Source organism: Gobius niger (genome assembly GCF_951799975.1).
Source record: "Gobius niger genome assembly, chromosome: 21".
Classification (NCBI taxonomy): Eukaryota; Metazoa; Chordata; class Actinopteri; order Gobiiformes; family Gobiidae; genus Gobius; species Gobius niger.
This window is the reverse complement of record NC_136872.1, coordinates 13,158,293-13,173,822: the sequence shown is the minus strand read 5'-3', so window position 1 is coordinate 13,173,822 and position 15,530 is coordinate 13,158,293. Positions and strand designations below refer to the sequence as shown.

At 42.8% G+C, this 15,530-nt stretch overlaps 1 protein-coding gene across 10 annotated transcripts in view; it reads left to right on the top strand.

Moving 5' to 3' along the window:
• The first annotated feature begins 2,691 nt into the window (after positions 1 to 2,691).
• The window catches only part of LOC306980835 (adhesion G protein-coupled receptor L3), a 220,246-nt gene continuing 207,407 nt past the window's right edge, over positions 2,692 to 15,530 (top strand). For all 10 annotated transcript variants that reach the window (XM_079580323.1, XM_079580320.1, XM_079580319.1 and 7 more), the window contains exon 1: positions 2,692 to 2,781. The gene's annotated coding sequence lies outside the window, so the exon portion shown is untranslated. The remainder of the gene's footprint in view (positions 2,782 to 15,530) is intronic.

Sequence of the window (15,530 nt, the reverse complement as noted above, 5' to 3'; positions counted from 1 at the left end):
TTAAGCGCTTTTCAAATGTAATTAGATTTTCTTCTTCTTTGGCTGTTGCCTTAAAGGGATATTTCAAAATGTTTGACATAGGGCCTTGTCCTTGTACATTTTAAAGAGTTTAGCGGTGCTAGTGCTAGGCTAGTGCTAGGCTAGCGCATGTCATAGTAACTAGTAGCCTGCATTAAAAACAGTCTGACCCAAGCACAGTGCACCTGAGGCAAATCCCTTATAACACCAGACTACCGATATAGATGACTGTGTTGACTGAATAATTTTTTTAATATAACCATTTTGCATTTAAAATAACTTATATTTGAGCAGCATCAGCTTCCTTGTTGTAAGCTACGCAGCAGCGGAGTGATCTGCTAGCTTACCGGATCTACAGTAGTTTGTTTACCTGCGGCCTGTATTACTACACGTGGAATTCACGAAGGAGCTTTCTGCAAATCAGATATGGCAACGTTTGGAGGACTACCTGATGATTTTGAAGAGGTTTTTAATGCAGGCTACTAGTTACCATAGACATGCGCTAGCCTAGCACTAGCCTAGCACTAGCTTAGCACCACTAAACTCTAAGGAGTGCATGAATTAAAAAAAAAAAAAATCTCCAGAAATCAACAACACTCTGGAGAACTAGGAAATGAGGCCCTATGTCAAAATCCTGAAATATCCCTTTAATCCAAATGGTACAGTGTCAAATATAGATTCTTGGTATGTGGATGGACAACAGTTTAAAGGCCCTGTACCGGATATATATTTTATCTTCTCAAAGTGGAAAGGAATTTGTTGTCATTTGCTGTAAGCTACCGCGACGACGGGAAACCTTCTGCACTTCGCTAATAGCTTACACAAACGTTTGAGATCTTGATTTGTTTGCGATATACTTCGACGTTCAATTGGAATGAATTAGTTCGCCGAATCCGTTAATTTCCTCCGCTTTTATCATCTAACACATCATATTGCCAGCGCCCCTCGCATTCATCATTGTAATCATAGCAGGTGAGACTTCAAACTAATTGGATGCCATGTATGTCTATTTATATCACAATAGGCGCGCATCCGAACGGGGAATAACGTGACAAGTTTTATAACAAAAGAGGTGGGATATCGTTGACTGGATTTGAATTTACCCCATGCGGCTCCCTAATTAAATCAAGCAGCTTTGTAATGTGAGGAAATGATGTTAAAAGAATCCCATAGAAAGACGTATTGACGCGGCGGCTGACAGACAAAAGGTGAGCGAACGAGGAATGTGTAAGGGGTGACTGGGGTGTTGGTAGCCATCAAAATGCTAATGCCGTATGGAATATTTACTGCGGCGTGTTAATGCAGTTTTAAACCAGGCTCTTTGTCCCGCGGCCCATCTCCGAGCTCCGGCCGGGCCTTAATAAATCAGCCATTAAAAGCTGATGTGACCCGAATAGCGTCTCATACCGCGCGGGGAACGAGACAACAGCTGAAAAATTTATGAAGATGCCTCTTAATAGTGGTCGACCCAGAAGGAGACCAGACCCGAGAGTGAGCGGCGCAGAGAGAGAGAGAGGGGGCCATGACTATGCCAACGTGTTTTTTATTGAAATTACGCTTTTACGGTTTCTATATCATGTCAACGGCCGTAATAGTAAATTATGATCTGTTTTATGTCTCATTTTGTCAAGGTTTGATATAAAAATGGGAGCACTCTAGCTGTCAGTGCGGCGGCGGAAGCTAAGGAGGTTAATCTGCCACTGATTTATCATTTACCCCACAATGCGTTTCATAAATTTGGGGTTTCTGTTTTGTATACACCAAGTTTGTGTGATGCATCTGATCGGCTGAACTAAGGCCAGCGTGATAGAACTCTTGTATTTGTTGCGAAGCATTTGAATATTTTTTCATACATAGCTCTTGCGATAACGCCGCTGATAAGAGCTCACCTTTTGCTGTCAGGAGAACAGAAGTTTCGAAGCCTCTAATTTATATCCTTTCCCCCCGGTGCTGGTTGTGTGTAGCAGAGTTGAAAACTCTTCTTCAGGAGCAGATCTCAACGGAGCTCAAAGCAAACTCTTATTATTTTATGCGCGGGGATGATTGTTGTGATTCTCTTCTCATTTCACGCGCTAATGGCAAATGCTTTGGTCTGACATAAACAAACAGCACTCGGTTTGCTTGAGCAGGTGTGACGGCTGGTCGGCAGGGGACAGGTGTGACAGAGATCTCTAATAGAGGATTAGTTAAAGAAATGTGAGCATATTTAATATAATTTGGGCTTTTTAAATTGGCCAAAGACGATGTTTAGATTAATTAAATATGCAAAGTATTTTTTTCTATTTGTTGGAATAGTCGTTTTTTCATTACTACATTTTTTCTATAACCGAGCAGCCCTAGCATTAGCTTTGTTTGCTAATCTGTTTAGTTTTTATACAATCTTCATCAAACTTTGTCCTAGGCGCATATTCGGTTCCAACACACAAATTTGAGCGCCATTTGTTGTTCGACAGGTTTCCTCGCCTGTTTTTGTATTATGTGCCAATGCTACTAATCCCACTATTGTGCTCTCGCTTAATTTGCCTCGTCCAGGTTGTTCTGTGCTCTTACTGTGGATTTTGGGACTAACCTTGTTTACTGACACAGAGTTTTCATGTCTCACTATGACTACGACACGAGCTAAAATTGTATTATCTCGAGCAACGTCTGAAATGTAATTTGTTTTTTTCTTCCAGGCCTGGACATGCTTACATTCCCTGGGATGTGATATTGTGGATTTCTGAAGGGACAGCGCCCGATCTGCAAACCCATTCTCCCGCTCAGGTATTGCACCACTTCTCCGAGCCCGCGGCCTCGACGAACCAAGCCGAAACTGTCTCATTAGCCGCCGTGAATAGGCAATAGATCAAGTGCACAGACTGTTTACCCCAACACGGGCGCGGTAATGAAGAGCATCCGCGTGGGCCAATGCGGGGCTTGTTCCTTTGTGTGCAGTAGGATGTTTATGAAAATGACGCCTGATAGGTTCTCATCGCCGTATGCAAATCCGCGGGACACTGCCGCCGAAGCCTTTAATTTGTGCCGCCGGATTCGAGGAGAGGGAGGCGGAGGAGGAGGAGCCGCTTTTCGGTCGGCATACATGGCAACCGAGCGTGTTTGGATTCCATTCCCCCCCCCCCCCCCCATGCAAATGATGTTTTCAGTGTAATCATGCAAAAGCACAGCTGGCTTCTATTGCCCTCAGTCTCTCTCTCTTTCTGTCTTCCTCTTTTCTCTCTTTCGCTCTACCTCCCCAAATCTTTCATCCCGAGCACTTATCATTCAATATTGTTTGCATGCACGCTGATTCTGGACTGCTATTACTAATATGACCGGATTTAATACAAGGCATGTGAGCTAAATATGGAATGAGTGATGTCAAAATATGAATTCCTGATCACATGGCCTTTCAACGAAATAGGAGAATATTTCAGACAGTATTTCTTTTATTTATTTATTTGTTCCTGATGGAGTTTGTATACTCAGGTCCTAGTTTGGCTACTTTGGCATGAAATGGAGTAGAGCAGGGGTGGGCAAGTTTGCTCGGTGGAGGGCCGGTTTTCTTCATCGTCAAAAGACCAAGGGCCGGACCCTCCAATTGAAGCAACGTTCTACATATACCAGTGTTGTACATCATATACACTGGGAAAATGTCCAATTTAAATGAGATAAATGACTTAAAATTTGCTTGAATAAAGGTTTTTTTCAGATCAGATCAGATCAGATCAGATAAAAACACTAATGACAATCGAACAAATAGAAATCTCACTGGAAATCAGACAAATTAACTTTTACTGTTAAAAACATTTCTTTTTCACTTGAAATGATACAAAATAATCTGAATTAAGAAAAAACTTAAAAAAAAAAAAACGTGCTTGTTCCATTGGCAAGAATAGGTTTTATCTGCTCTAAGGCCAGACCAAATCTACTCAAACTTTAGATTTAATCTCTTAATAAGGGTTAGGGTTAGGGTTAGATTTAAGTCATTTCTTCCTTTGGATGATTATTCTTTCAGGATTATGGCCTAAAAGGGTGCTCTGCTAAGACATTTAAGGAATTGACAGTATTTTTCACATTTCTAGAGTACTTTAACAGGCATTTGATCTCTGATTTGGGTCATAGTATTTCTCAAAATCATCTCGAGGGCCAGAGTTTGATGATGGAGGGCCGGTTTTGGCCCCCGGGCCTGACGTTGCCTACCCCTGGAGTAGAGCATCGTTCTTGTTTCGATATTGTTGGAAATAATTCTTATAGTGACCCCACACTCTAGCCTTTGCCCATTTTGTTCCGGTCGAAACATGCAAATGAGGCTGTAGGCGGCATTTTGGCATTTATTTCTGATGCGATGTATTGTCCTCAAACACGATTTAGTCAAAGCAGGAATCAAAGTGTACCCGATTGCCTTATTATTGTTCAATTGTGCTCTGCCTTTGTGCGCACACCAGCTGAGGCCCTTGTCAACACCGCCTCCTCTGCAGGACCCTCTCTGTACCGACTGTAGCCGGTCGAACTGTGCCTCCCGCCGAGCGCTTGGATTGGATTCAATTAGGGAGATTGCTTGCCCTTCAGTGTTCTGCCGTCCTCCCCCCCCCCCTCCCCACGCCTCCTGCCGCCACACATGTAAGCGCACATACATTCCTCTCTCCGTCTGTTCTGGATCCATTTCGTATGGCTTCTCCGAAAAATTTCTATATACTGTATATCCATTTGTTTTTGAGACTGGCCTAAATTACACCCGATAATTCAGTCTTTGTTTAATTGTGGGAGTCAAATATTCGTATCATGTAAAATATTCTGCATAGTTTTGAAGTTGGTAAAAAGAACGCAAATCAAGTGACCGCAAATGAGGCAGAATTCAATTTGGGACATCATTTCACGTCGGAGTGGGTTAGAACACCGACTCCCCCAGCTATAATTCTCCAACACTGAGTTCGCGTGGCATGTTTCAGCCCTGATACGGCACGTGATTGGTGAGCACCTCCCATCCAGCGTCTCACAGCGGGACACGGAGGAGGGGAAAGCAGCAGGTTGTGAGACAAGCCATCCAAATGTGTTTTAGCACCAAATACAGAACAAGGCCATTGTGCGGAGTGTTCATATTTGAAGCGGCGCGAGGCGGCGGTGTGTTCAAGGACCACCCGCTGGGCTCTGTGTTATTCAAATGACAGCAGAGTCTCCTCTCACCTTCAGACTAATGTGACTATAACTCCTGTGTCAGCAACCTTTGCTGTCCTCCCTGTTGTACAACCGCATTCACGCAAACAAAATTGTAATGCTGGCGCTCAACAGAGTTCGCGGTTTCCAAAAACTGATGGCATTGCTCTAATATACTTTAAATTTGTTGTGACTGCCAATTCAGAATTAACCTTAGCTATTTCAGCTTTCATTAATGGACAGGTCTTGGATGCCTTTGAAATGAATGACAAATAATACATTAAAGATTCAGACCTAAAGGGGGGACATTTTGATATTGCTTGCCTTTACCATACTTTGCATACCTTATACGCATAGCACCAACCACTGGAGTGTGTCGTCGACCATAATGGCAGCTGATGAGATTAGCCGTGCCAGGCTTTTTGCTTCTGTTATCTTAAACCCCTGCCGCTTGTTTTCACAGTGCGGCCCTGAGTCCGGACACATCAACGTGATGCAAAACAGGTCGTTTGAATGGAGAGGCGGCGAGATCCGCTCGGCCCGCGTCAGCAGTCCTTTTCCAATTTGAATTCCCCCTTTTTTAAACCAGAGCTAGATGACTTTTACACTTCTTTGTCGCTGAACAGAAAACTTGGTTTTTAGGAGGCACAGGAGAGCAGCGCAACCCTCTAAATGGTTGAATTATTTCAAAGGCACACATTTGCTTTATGCACTGCAACGCTGATGAACACAAATTTGTTGACCCTTCCTGCAAATTGGCGTTGTCTTGACAACTGCAACCTGCTGGAAATCTATTTGTTCAGACATGTTTGTGGTCATTTAGACTCAATTGGAACAGCTACATCCACGGGGGAATGGCACTTAGTCACTCACCGCATAAAGTGAGGAAAAATAATACTCTACTGAAAGCATTTTTCACTTACTTCGTTCAGTCTTGGATGTAAACATGTGTTTGTTAGAACTTTTGTGTGGTAATACTGCGTAGTAATTCAACGTCACAGTAATGATGATGAATATACGAGGCCGGTGTCCAAAGTTACTGCAAGTCACTGTCGTATCAGGAACACTTTACCTGTCTTCCTTGGAAAGACATCTTCTTGACATTGGTCCAATTGCAGCAGGGCGGCTGGTAAATTTGGATGAAGCTATTTTAGTCTTGAGAAGAGGTTAGCGGGATGTTAGCACAGGTGTCTTGTTATATGCCCCCCTTTGCTCTCCCGATACCTGCCCTGACAATCCAACATCTTAATAAAACAACACCCCTGACAGTGAACTCCGCGCGCCATCCTCCATCATCCCCCTCCGTTGCTTCCCTCTGTCCTTGCTTCCTTGACTCCCCCCAAGTCTCTTCGGAGCTCCCACTGCATCCTCGGCGTGACCGTTTATGCTAATGCCAACCAACAGGGCGATCTGCTGATTTCGATTAGATGCAAGCGCAAGTGTTCACCACCGGGGGCTTTCCTGATATCATTCGACATGACAAGAGAAATTCACAGCAGCAAATGGGCTCATCTGAACGACACTGATGTTACTGTAGGCGTTGTGTCAGAGATATGAGGAGAGCACTCAAGTGATTCACATGAAAGAGTCATCGGATTTGTCAGTCTTATCAGCAGTAAACAATGTATTTCATTGATTGGAAAAATGGAAAAAATAAGGCGCAGTGAAAGATACACATTTTAGTGAATAGGAAGGAATGGCATTTTGTACATTATAGAATCCTAAATATTGTTGTTGGAGTTATATTGCAACGATCGGTTGTTCCAAAATATGCTGTTGACCCAGGACCCAGTAGAGTGTCAAACTCATTTCGGGTCACGGGCCACATATAGTGTAAACAGGTAAACACTATAGAGAACATTTCTCCAGTAAATGAATAATAATAATAATCAGCTGTGATTTGGTCAAAGCCCCAACTTGACTGTAGCCTCATCAATAACAATGGCTTACATTTGTATTGCACTTTACAAGCCTGTGTCACTAGTTTCTCAAAGTGCTTTGTCATTATTCATTGGCTCCACATTCAGTTGTGGTAAGCTGTTATTGAAGCCACAGCCGCCCTGGGGCAGACGTGTCAATAATGTGTTGTTTATATCCTGTTCTCTTATTATATCAGTGCCCTCTGCTGGACACGTGTGAAAATCTTTCATTTTTTTTTTTTAAATGTAAGCTGCCCCCTAGTGGCTGGAATGAGCATTCTGGTTATTCTTTAAAAATGTATAACGTCACACAAGAATGGGCTAGAGACTTACTCTCTTTTTTTTTTTTTTACATACTCTGGAATTTCTGCTTTACAGGGCTGGATTAAATCATTTCGCGGGTCGGATCTGGCGGGCCACGTGTTTGACACCTCTGCAGTAGAGTATACAGCAAAAATGAAACATGATTGTGAACAAACTCTTTCCTAACTTTCCTAAAACATGTAACATCCTGATTTTCTAAGCGCATTTCGCAACTTTCAGGGAGGATTACTGTAAACCATAAGTAGTCGGCACAATGTAGAAAAAAGTTTTGTAATAAGATGCACTGTGAAATGGCCTTTTTTCACTAATGTCTGCTTTTAGATTATATTATTCCACTAATAGATAATTATAAGGAAAATCACATATTCGACGTTTAACAAGATTATAATTAATGATAATAAAATAATCAACTGAATAATTTGTCAATTTTGTTAATTTAGTATTTGACATTTAGATCCCCCCATCAATTCAGGTTGCTATGTTTAGAGGTCGTTTTTTGTTGCTGAGAGTTCAATCCCATCATTAAGCCTGTGTCAGGCTGCTGTTGCCGAGCGAGACTGACTGAACCTGAGCCGTGCTCCTCTGTGGTTTGTCTAACACTAAGTCTCCCTTGAACTGCTCGTGCTCCCTGTCCAATTCTGCAGCTCTACTGGGGTGTGCCACTCCAATCAGGTGCGTTTGATGTGCCAAAGCAGCAGCAGCAGCAGCAGCAGCAGCAGCAGCAGCAGCAGCAGCAGCACCGGGCCTGACTGAGCGGCGAGATCTCTCTGGACATTAGGGCTCGAGCAGAGAGAAAAAGATTACTACTCGTCTTTTTATAGACATCACTCCATCTTGTTCCTTTTAGCTCACTCATTAGCTTTAGCGTTTTCCTCCAGGGTGCAGAACTTGCTTTAAACTTGTACCAGGACTGAGGCCACATCCTCTGATTTGGCCAGTCACATTTCTGGCAGAGGCGATCTGAGAGACTTTTTGTCAATGTCCAAAGTGCACAAAACAGAAGTTGTGTGTTGGCAGGTGTACAGGGAGGATCAAGTGTACCCTTATTTTAATTGAACACTACATCACTCAAGTAAATGTAAAATAAGCTGCTGCTACTTGACTAAAACGTTCTCAGTGTAAAAATGTACCCTTGTTTAGTTAGTTTATCATAGTTTGTGTATATTCTTTTTCATCAGATCACATAATAGCTTGTCATGCCTCTGTGTCCCTTTTTTAAAATTCATCCGTTCCTTCCACCTAGACCTGCAAAGTCAGATTTCGGTGACTGCTTTGTCGTAGGAGGTAATCAGAAGTGGCCAAATGTGAAGTGTCCTTTGCAGTGACTCAGGAGCGCGGGATTCTGTACTGCGTAGGTGCGCTAATGGGCCCTGTATCAACAAATAATGCCAGACAACTGCAAAGGAGTTACTGTACTTATCCCCGGAATCGGCACAGCAGGATTTTGCCGTTTTTTTTCTCCTGCCCATCGTTTCACCCATCACGAAGAACTCTTGATTCTACAGATGATTGTGGTCTGTTCCAAAAACGATGGCAAAAACCAGGCAATGTAATCGTTTGGTTGTTGTTCTGTAAGTCCCTATTTCGTCCTTGAAGTGCGCTTTGTGAAAGAAAAGAAAACTTCCCCTCAAAACGGCACTAGGCGACCAAGGCAGTGGGAACCCAGGGTGCTGAGGGCGCTGCAGCACCCCCTGTTTGCTAGTTTGCGAACTGCAAGCAATATTAATACATAGGAAATATGCACAGAAAAAGCGTTTTTTGGGGGTAAATGTTGTCCCTCAGCACCCCCTAACGAAAAATATCTTCCCACGGCTCTGTAGGCGACGTTAAGTGTTTGCATGTTCTTATTAGGATGCCGTCGGAAATCATCCCCGAGGTGCCATCCTGTCCCCCTTCTTCTTATTTTTTTTTTTACCGTGGCTTTTACACCCGGTGCTTCCAATCTGCTTCCCCTCGCTTCTCCCCCTTGACTTTTATTTACAACCTCAGCCTCGCTATAAAGGACAAAATTTATGACTTAGTTTTTAATTAGAAATAATGTCTTGTAGCGGTTAAGTGATAGATGGTTTAATCAATATATAGACTGCGGCTGGCAAGATGACGAACGCCGCCATCGACAGGGCTCAGAGTAGCCTAACTTAACACTTGAAGAAATATGTTGTTTTCTTTAAGATTTAGCCACGCTCATTTTTTATTTATTCCTTTAACCGAGACGTCAGCGCTGTTGTTTCAATGGACGTTTTTTTTTTTTTTCCCCACCCTTTTCCAACCAACTTTGTCACACCAATTATTTTACCCCAGGGGAGCTCCCATTTTGTTTCCTTGCGCTTGTTTGTTGGCTTTAAATACAAATAGAGTGGAGATTTTCGTGAATGGGAAGCGACAAGCAACAGGGACGGCAATTCTCCAAATCGGGAAATTGATTTTGTATTCCGCTGTTTTGCCAGGTTGTATGAGGGAAAAAAAAAGAAAAAGAAAAGGTGAGCTGTATTTTTTTGAAGGGCTGTAATTAAATAGGAATCAAGTCGATGGGATTTGTTTCCTGGCACGGCGGATGATTGTGCAACATACACTCACGGAGGAATTATGGCGCTCGAGAAACTTTAGTCTGATTGTAAGCAGAAATAAAGCACTGCTTAGCGAATGTTGATGGAGTATATTTTCATTATTCGACCGGATTCGCGATGCATGATCGAAAGTCAAAATGCAGTTCACAGAGCGCATTTTAAAAGGACCGTGGGGGAAACGATACTAGCTTCTTTCCGGACCACCTCCCTCAAAGAAAGCCCTAATTGAGAGGCTAACCTTATCCACACACACAAACACAATATTAGCCCCATTCAGAGATGACCCTTACAATGGCGTTCTTTCTCACTGATTAGCGTTGCGTTCACTGGCCCGGGGCGGGGTCGGGACCGTAATGACGACTCCGCGCTTTTGTGTCCGCGCTCTCTGAAACAGAATAACCAGAACGACATGGATCCTTCTTAGTCAATGGTTAACTGTTCTCCAAAGCATCCGAGCATATCGCCCTTCATATCCCCCGACTCTCTGCCACCATTCCTTTTCCATCTCCCCTGCCTGTCATAGCTTATCTCCTCCCTTTGTGCAATATAAGCTCGTAGATAAGCAACATCTAGGGGCCCCCAACCCCGAGTTACTCACGTCTGTCTTGTTCATTCACCGGAGTCTGCTAATTCCCCCTATTGCAGCCCGTTTCCCATACGCAGGTGGGTCGTGTTGTAACCAGAATGCAACGCCCGGGCCTTTCCTGAGCAAACATAGACAGCCAGTCACCAGGAATGCCTTTGTATGGGCTCGGAGCGCAACGTAATGCCCCCCCGATATGAATGTGCAGCGCAAAGAGTACACATGACTAAGTCCCACAACATGCCGGTGGTGGGTAGGTAGCTTTAGCGCAGATTAGCCGTGAAGTCTGGAATTATTCACTTGCTGCTGACAGATAGGCGCCGCGTACAAGGAAAACATTATTCTATGGGATTTTTTTGGGAGCGTTTATCCGAAAGCCTCCATAAGTCCGCAGGTGTCTGGAGTTGTTTTTCGTCACCTTGAGTGGGATTTAGGTTGTCCCGGGCAAAGAATGGAAGTCTCCTCTCCCATAGCTTCTTGACACACATTAGGGCCCCTGTACTCTATTGAATATGATAGTCGTGCAATCAGTAATATTTGGATACGTTTTTTTTCCAACAGAACCAGGACAGGCCAACTTTGGAGAGACACTGAAACAAAAGCCTATGAAAACATTCTGCATTCATCATGGTGGCACTGATTTGTTTGGATGCCGTTGGGTAAAAATGGAGGCTCGTATATTGTTTCAGCATTTTTGATTTTCCCGGCTACCAGCTGAGACGCAGACCAACAGAGCTAGTGATGCAGTCTTTTATCTTTGCATGTAAAAAATGTACAATTGACAATATTTGGATTGCTTTTCCAACAGAGCCAACCAGACCAACTTGGTAAAAATGGGACTTGATGAAACAAATTCAACAAAATTCAGGTCTCCCCATGACTTAACTAAGGTTTAACTCAGTATCTTAGTAACAGCAACACCTATTTCGAAACCTATCTTTGTGTGCAGTTAATACCTTTTTCAATTGAGACATAATACACATGCATTTCACAATGGTAAAACTAATCACTTGTCCCTTTATTGACCTCTTGTGGCTGGAGTGTGCATCCTTTGGCCTTTTAGATTGCCTCGGCCTTAAGAATAACGCATTCCTTCCATTTCAATGACATGTTAAAATAAGGTTGTATCAGACTCGAGTGCTTCCACACCTGGCCAAAAGTAATGGTGTCGTCTTGCACATTGGTGGGGGTCAGTGCGGGGCGCGATCCCTGTTCTGTCCAGTTAATTAGGAATTAGATGGTGCCGTGACCCGGTGGATGTTCTCCGTGTTTGGAATAATGAACATCTACAAAGTGGGGATGACCTGAAAAGGAACAGAAAGGAGTCTTTGGCAACTGCTCGAAACATTTCATTAAGACTTTTGACCCGCTTTCGTTTTTTTTTTTTTTTTTTTTACAATTAAGCGCCTATATCTTTTTCCACCCTTTCATCCAAGAAAATTTCAATTCATCTGAAGGGGGCGAGCGTGCTTCAATCTAATTAGATTCCCATTTGACACATGATCTACTGTTACAGTTGCAGGGAAATATATGAACTGCAGATTAAATTGAACGCAGATCTTTGAAATCCTACGCCTTTCCTTCTGCTATTAATCAGATTGTTGTAATTCTTAGTTATTGCTACTGCTTTCCCATACCTTTCCATTTTAATCATATTATGCCAGTCTCTTAAAGGGATATTTCAGGATTTTTGACATAGGGCCCCATTTCCTAGTTATCCAGAGAGTTGCTGGTACCTGGAGATATTTTTTTTGTAATTCATGCAGTTCTTATGTTTGAAGAGTTTCGTGGCGCTAGGCTAATGCAAGGCTAGCGCATTTCTACGATGTCAGCTAGCCTGCACTAAAAACAGTCTTACGCACTCGACTGTACACCTGAGGCAAATCACTTATAACACCAGACTAACCATATAAATGTCTGTGTTGATAGAATAACTTTTGGAATATAACTGACCATTTTGACGGACTATTTTCTAGCAGATCAAGCAGATGCTGCTCAAATATAAGGTATTTTAAATGCAAAATGGTTAAAATTATTCTATCGACACAAACATTTATATCGTTAGTCTGGCACCTCAGGTGCACTGTGGAGTGCGTAAGACTGTTTTTAATGCAGGCTAGCTGACATCGTAGAAAACGAAACTCTTCAAACATAAGAACTGCATGAATTACAAAAAAAATATCTCCAGGTACCAGCAACACTCTGGATAACTAGGAAATGAGGCCCTATGTCAAAAATCCTAAAATATCCCTTTAATTCAGTTATCTGGGAAAAGGTTTAGTTATTCTTTTTCTGATCATAATTTAAGAAACTAGACTCATTGTAAATATGAAGATTTAGTTCATATACAGTGAGTATTGCAGTGCATTACACCATATATGGAACCAATATTGATGAATTGAATATGTTACGCTATACAATCTCAACTGCAATTTCACATTTTGATTATTTCGGCTTGCCGGTCGCCTGTACAGTCCTGACTATGCTTCCTTCAACCATATCACAATCATTTGGCTCAGTGCCCCAATGTCTGGCTACATACATCATACAGTAGTAAGATACATTTGCTCACAGGCCATGTTATTTGTATTATTTTATCACATGCAGGTCATAGTGCAGTGCATGGCTGTCGTGACGGGGCGAGAGAAGCAGGGGGGCAGAGCCTACGCCCCAGTGCACAGTGTCCTGGGATACAGTCTGGCAGTTCTAGTGAATCACCGTCCCGTCACAGGTGAAAGAAGTAGGCCGCTGGGATTGGCAGTCCAAAGGTGTTGTCTGGCCCAGCCGTCGTTGTTGAGTGAGTTGTTTGGATTGGCGTCCGCTGGAGATGTCACTTTTTCTTTTCTTGTTTTTTTGCTACATGTGCTGAAAGATCTTCCCGTTGTTTTGGGACGCAGACATATTTTCCAGATTACAGCTGACTTTCGATTCCAGACATATTAAGTCATAGTTGTGCATCATTGTTTTTCATGGGTGTCTTGAAAATACTTCAGCATCATTGACCGAGTTGAGGCTGGAATATACTGGATGGTGGGTAAACTGAGATTCAGAATATCAAACCTTTGTTTTTTTTGTGTGTATCCCTTATGTATCGCTTGAGGCATTGTAGTTCATAGTGTCAACCCTAGTGGTGGAAGAGACAAGTCAATATCAGTAAATGTTCATTTCAATTGGCTCTATTGTCAATTATATTACATGTTACAATAGTTGGAAGAAGAAGCTGTCCTTTAGTCAGTTGGACCTGTCACTGATCGAGAATCCGTAGTCTTCTCCCTGAGGCAGGACTGAAGAGGCAGTGCGATGGGTTTGGTCTCCCTCTGAGAAAACCCTACCTCCTCTTCTGCAGGCAAGACGGTCAAATTGGCCCTGTCCAGATCATTGTTGAACCAAAGCTATATAAATAATCTTCTTCTTCTTCTAACTCAGGTCTAGCAAAAGCGACTCTCAAAACATTCAGACAAACACACACAACAAAAAGACACAAAAACAGCGTAGTTTTCAGGGAGAGAGAAGCCTCTAAATGTCAAGTCAAATTCTATTATATTATACTAGCATTTAAAGAAGAACTGAGTAACTTTTTTACCATAATAAATCCTTTTTGTAGTCCCTCCGGAGGCGCAATACACACTAATAGCATCACAAAAAAGAAGCTAACAGGCTAATGGGCAAAGCTAACTGTGGGCAAGCGCCATTTTAGCAGTGTTTAAAGCCAAGTTTTAGTGAAAAAAAAAAGATCTCCATTGTGTAATTGGGTTGTGGCACTATATACAATATCCCTCTCTCCCTTTGTCTTTTCTGTCAGGGTAGTATTTACTCTCACGGACAATTAATGAGTAAAAAAAAGACGAAACTTGCTACGACACCTGCAGTGGCGCTCATGGCCTCTAGGGGCAAGAGTCACTTAGTTCTGCTTTAAGCATGGCAAGTCAAATTAAGTAAGTGTAAAATTCTACCATTGATATAAGTAATAATATAACTGTCCAACTATTTCTGAGCCCTTCTTCCACCTGTGAGCCTTTGCTTGCTCTCTTCATGGGAGTACACTGTTGTAGCCTGTTGTTGTTGTAAGGTGCTCATGATCAAAGTCCTCCGCACCAGATCCCACCTCCAGCAGCAGATGTGCCCCGGCTCCATGCTCGCCAGCCTCACAGTTAGTCTCCCCTCTCTCTCTTTCTGCATCTAATGGTCCTCACCGGTGTCACATAGCACCGGATTGTTTTTCTGCTCTTTTGTGTGCAAAGCGTATAGGGACGCAGATCGTGAAACGGCGGAGGGGGGTATCTTGTTCCTCTCTGACACTCTCATTGTCCTCCTCCTGTGAATTTGTGTGCTCCGGAAAATAAATCCTTTCACTGTAATTGGGTGTGAATGAAACACTTGCACCTCTCGCTATTGTCTATGGCATGGTCGAGTTTTGAGGCCAGTGGTTGGACAAGCAAAGGAGCGAGCCACAGAGGAAGGAAGGAACACATGTTTTGTTGGAGGGAGCGCACGTTTGTTAGTAAATATATGTTAGGGTTGCAGAGAAGTGGATTTTCTTGTTTTGACGGGGACATTATAAAGTAGGACATCGTTTATTACAGCATCAAGACACATAAGTTATTCTAAAGCCATGAAAGGCTTATTATGCTTAAGACTCATTTAATGCACTTCATTGTTATGTTAAACAAGAAAGAAAGAAAGAAATCTCTATTCAAATGTCTGTGCAAAAAAAAAAAAATCCACACCCAGTTAATAAATTCTCCTTCCCAGCAGTAAAAGTCAATGCCGCTCTTTGATTGAGAGCCCCCTAGTGGCGGCTCCGACAGAGCTAAGTAGTGCTATAATACGCTGCTGACAGGAGCCGGGGTTTTAGCAGACAGTTTGTGTTCAGGTCCAGGTTGCTCTATGGCTGCTCTATGGCTAAAGAAGAGTGATTGAGAGATTCAGTGGGGCCTAATTGTGTCTGCACCATCTGCCTGCAGTTTCCTGACGCTGCCAGCCATG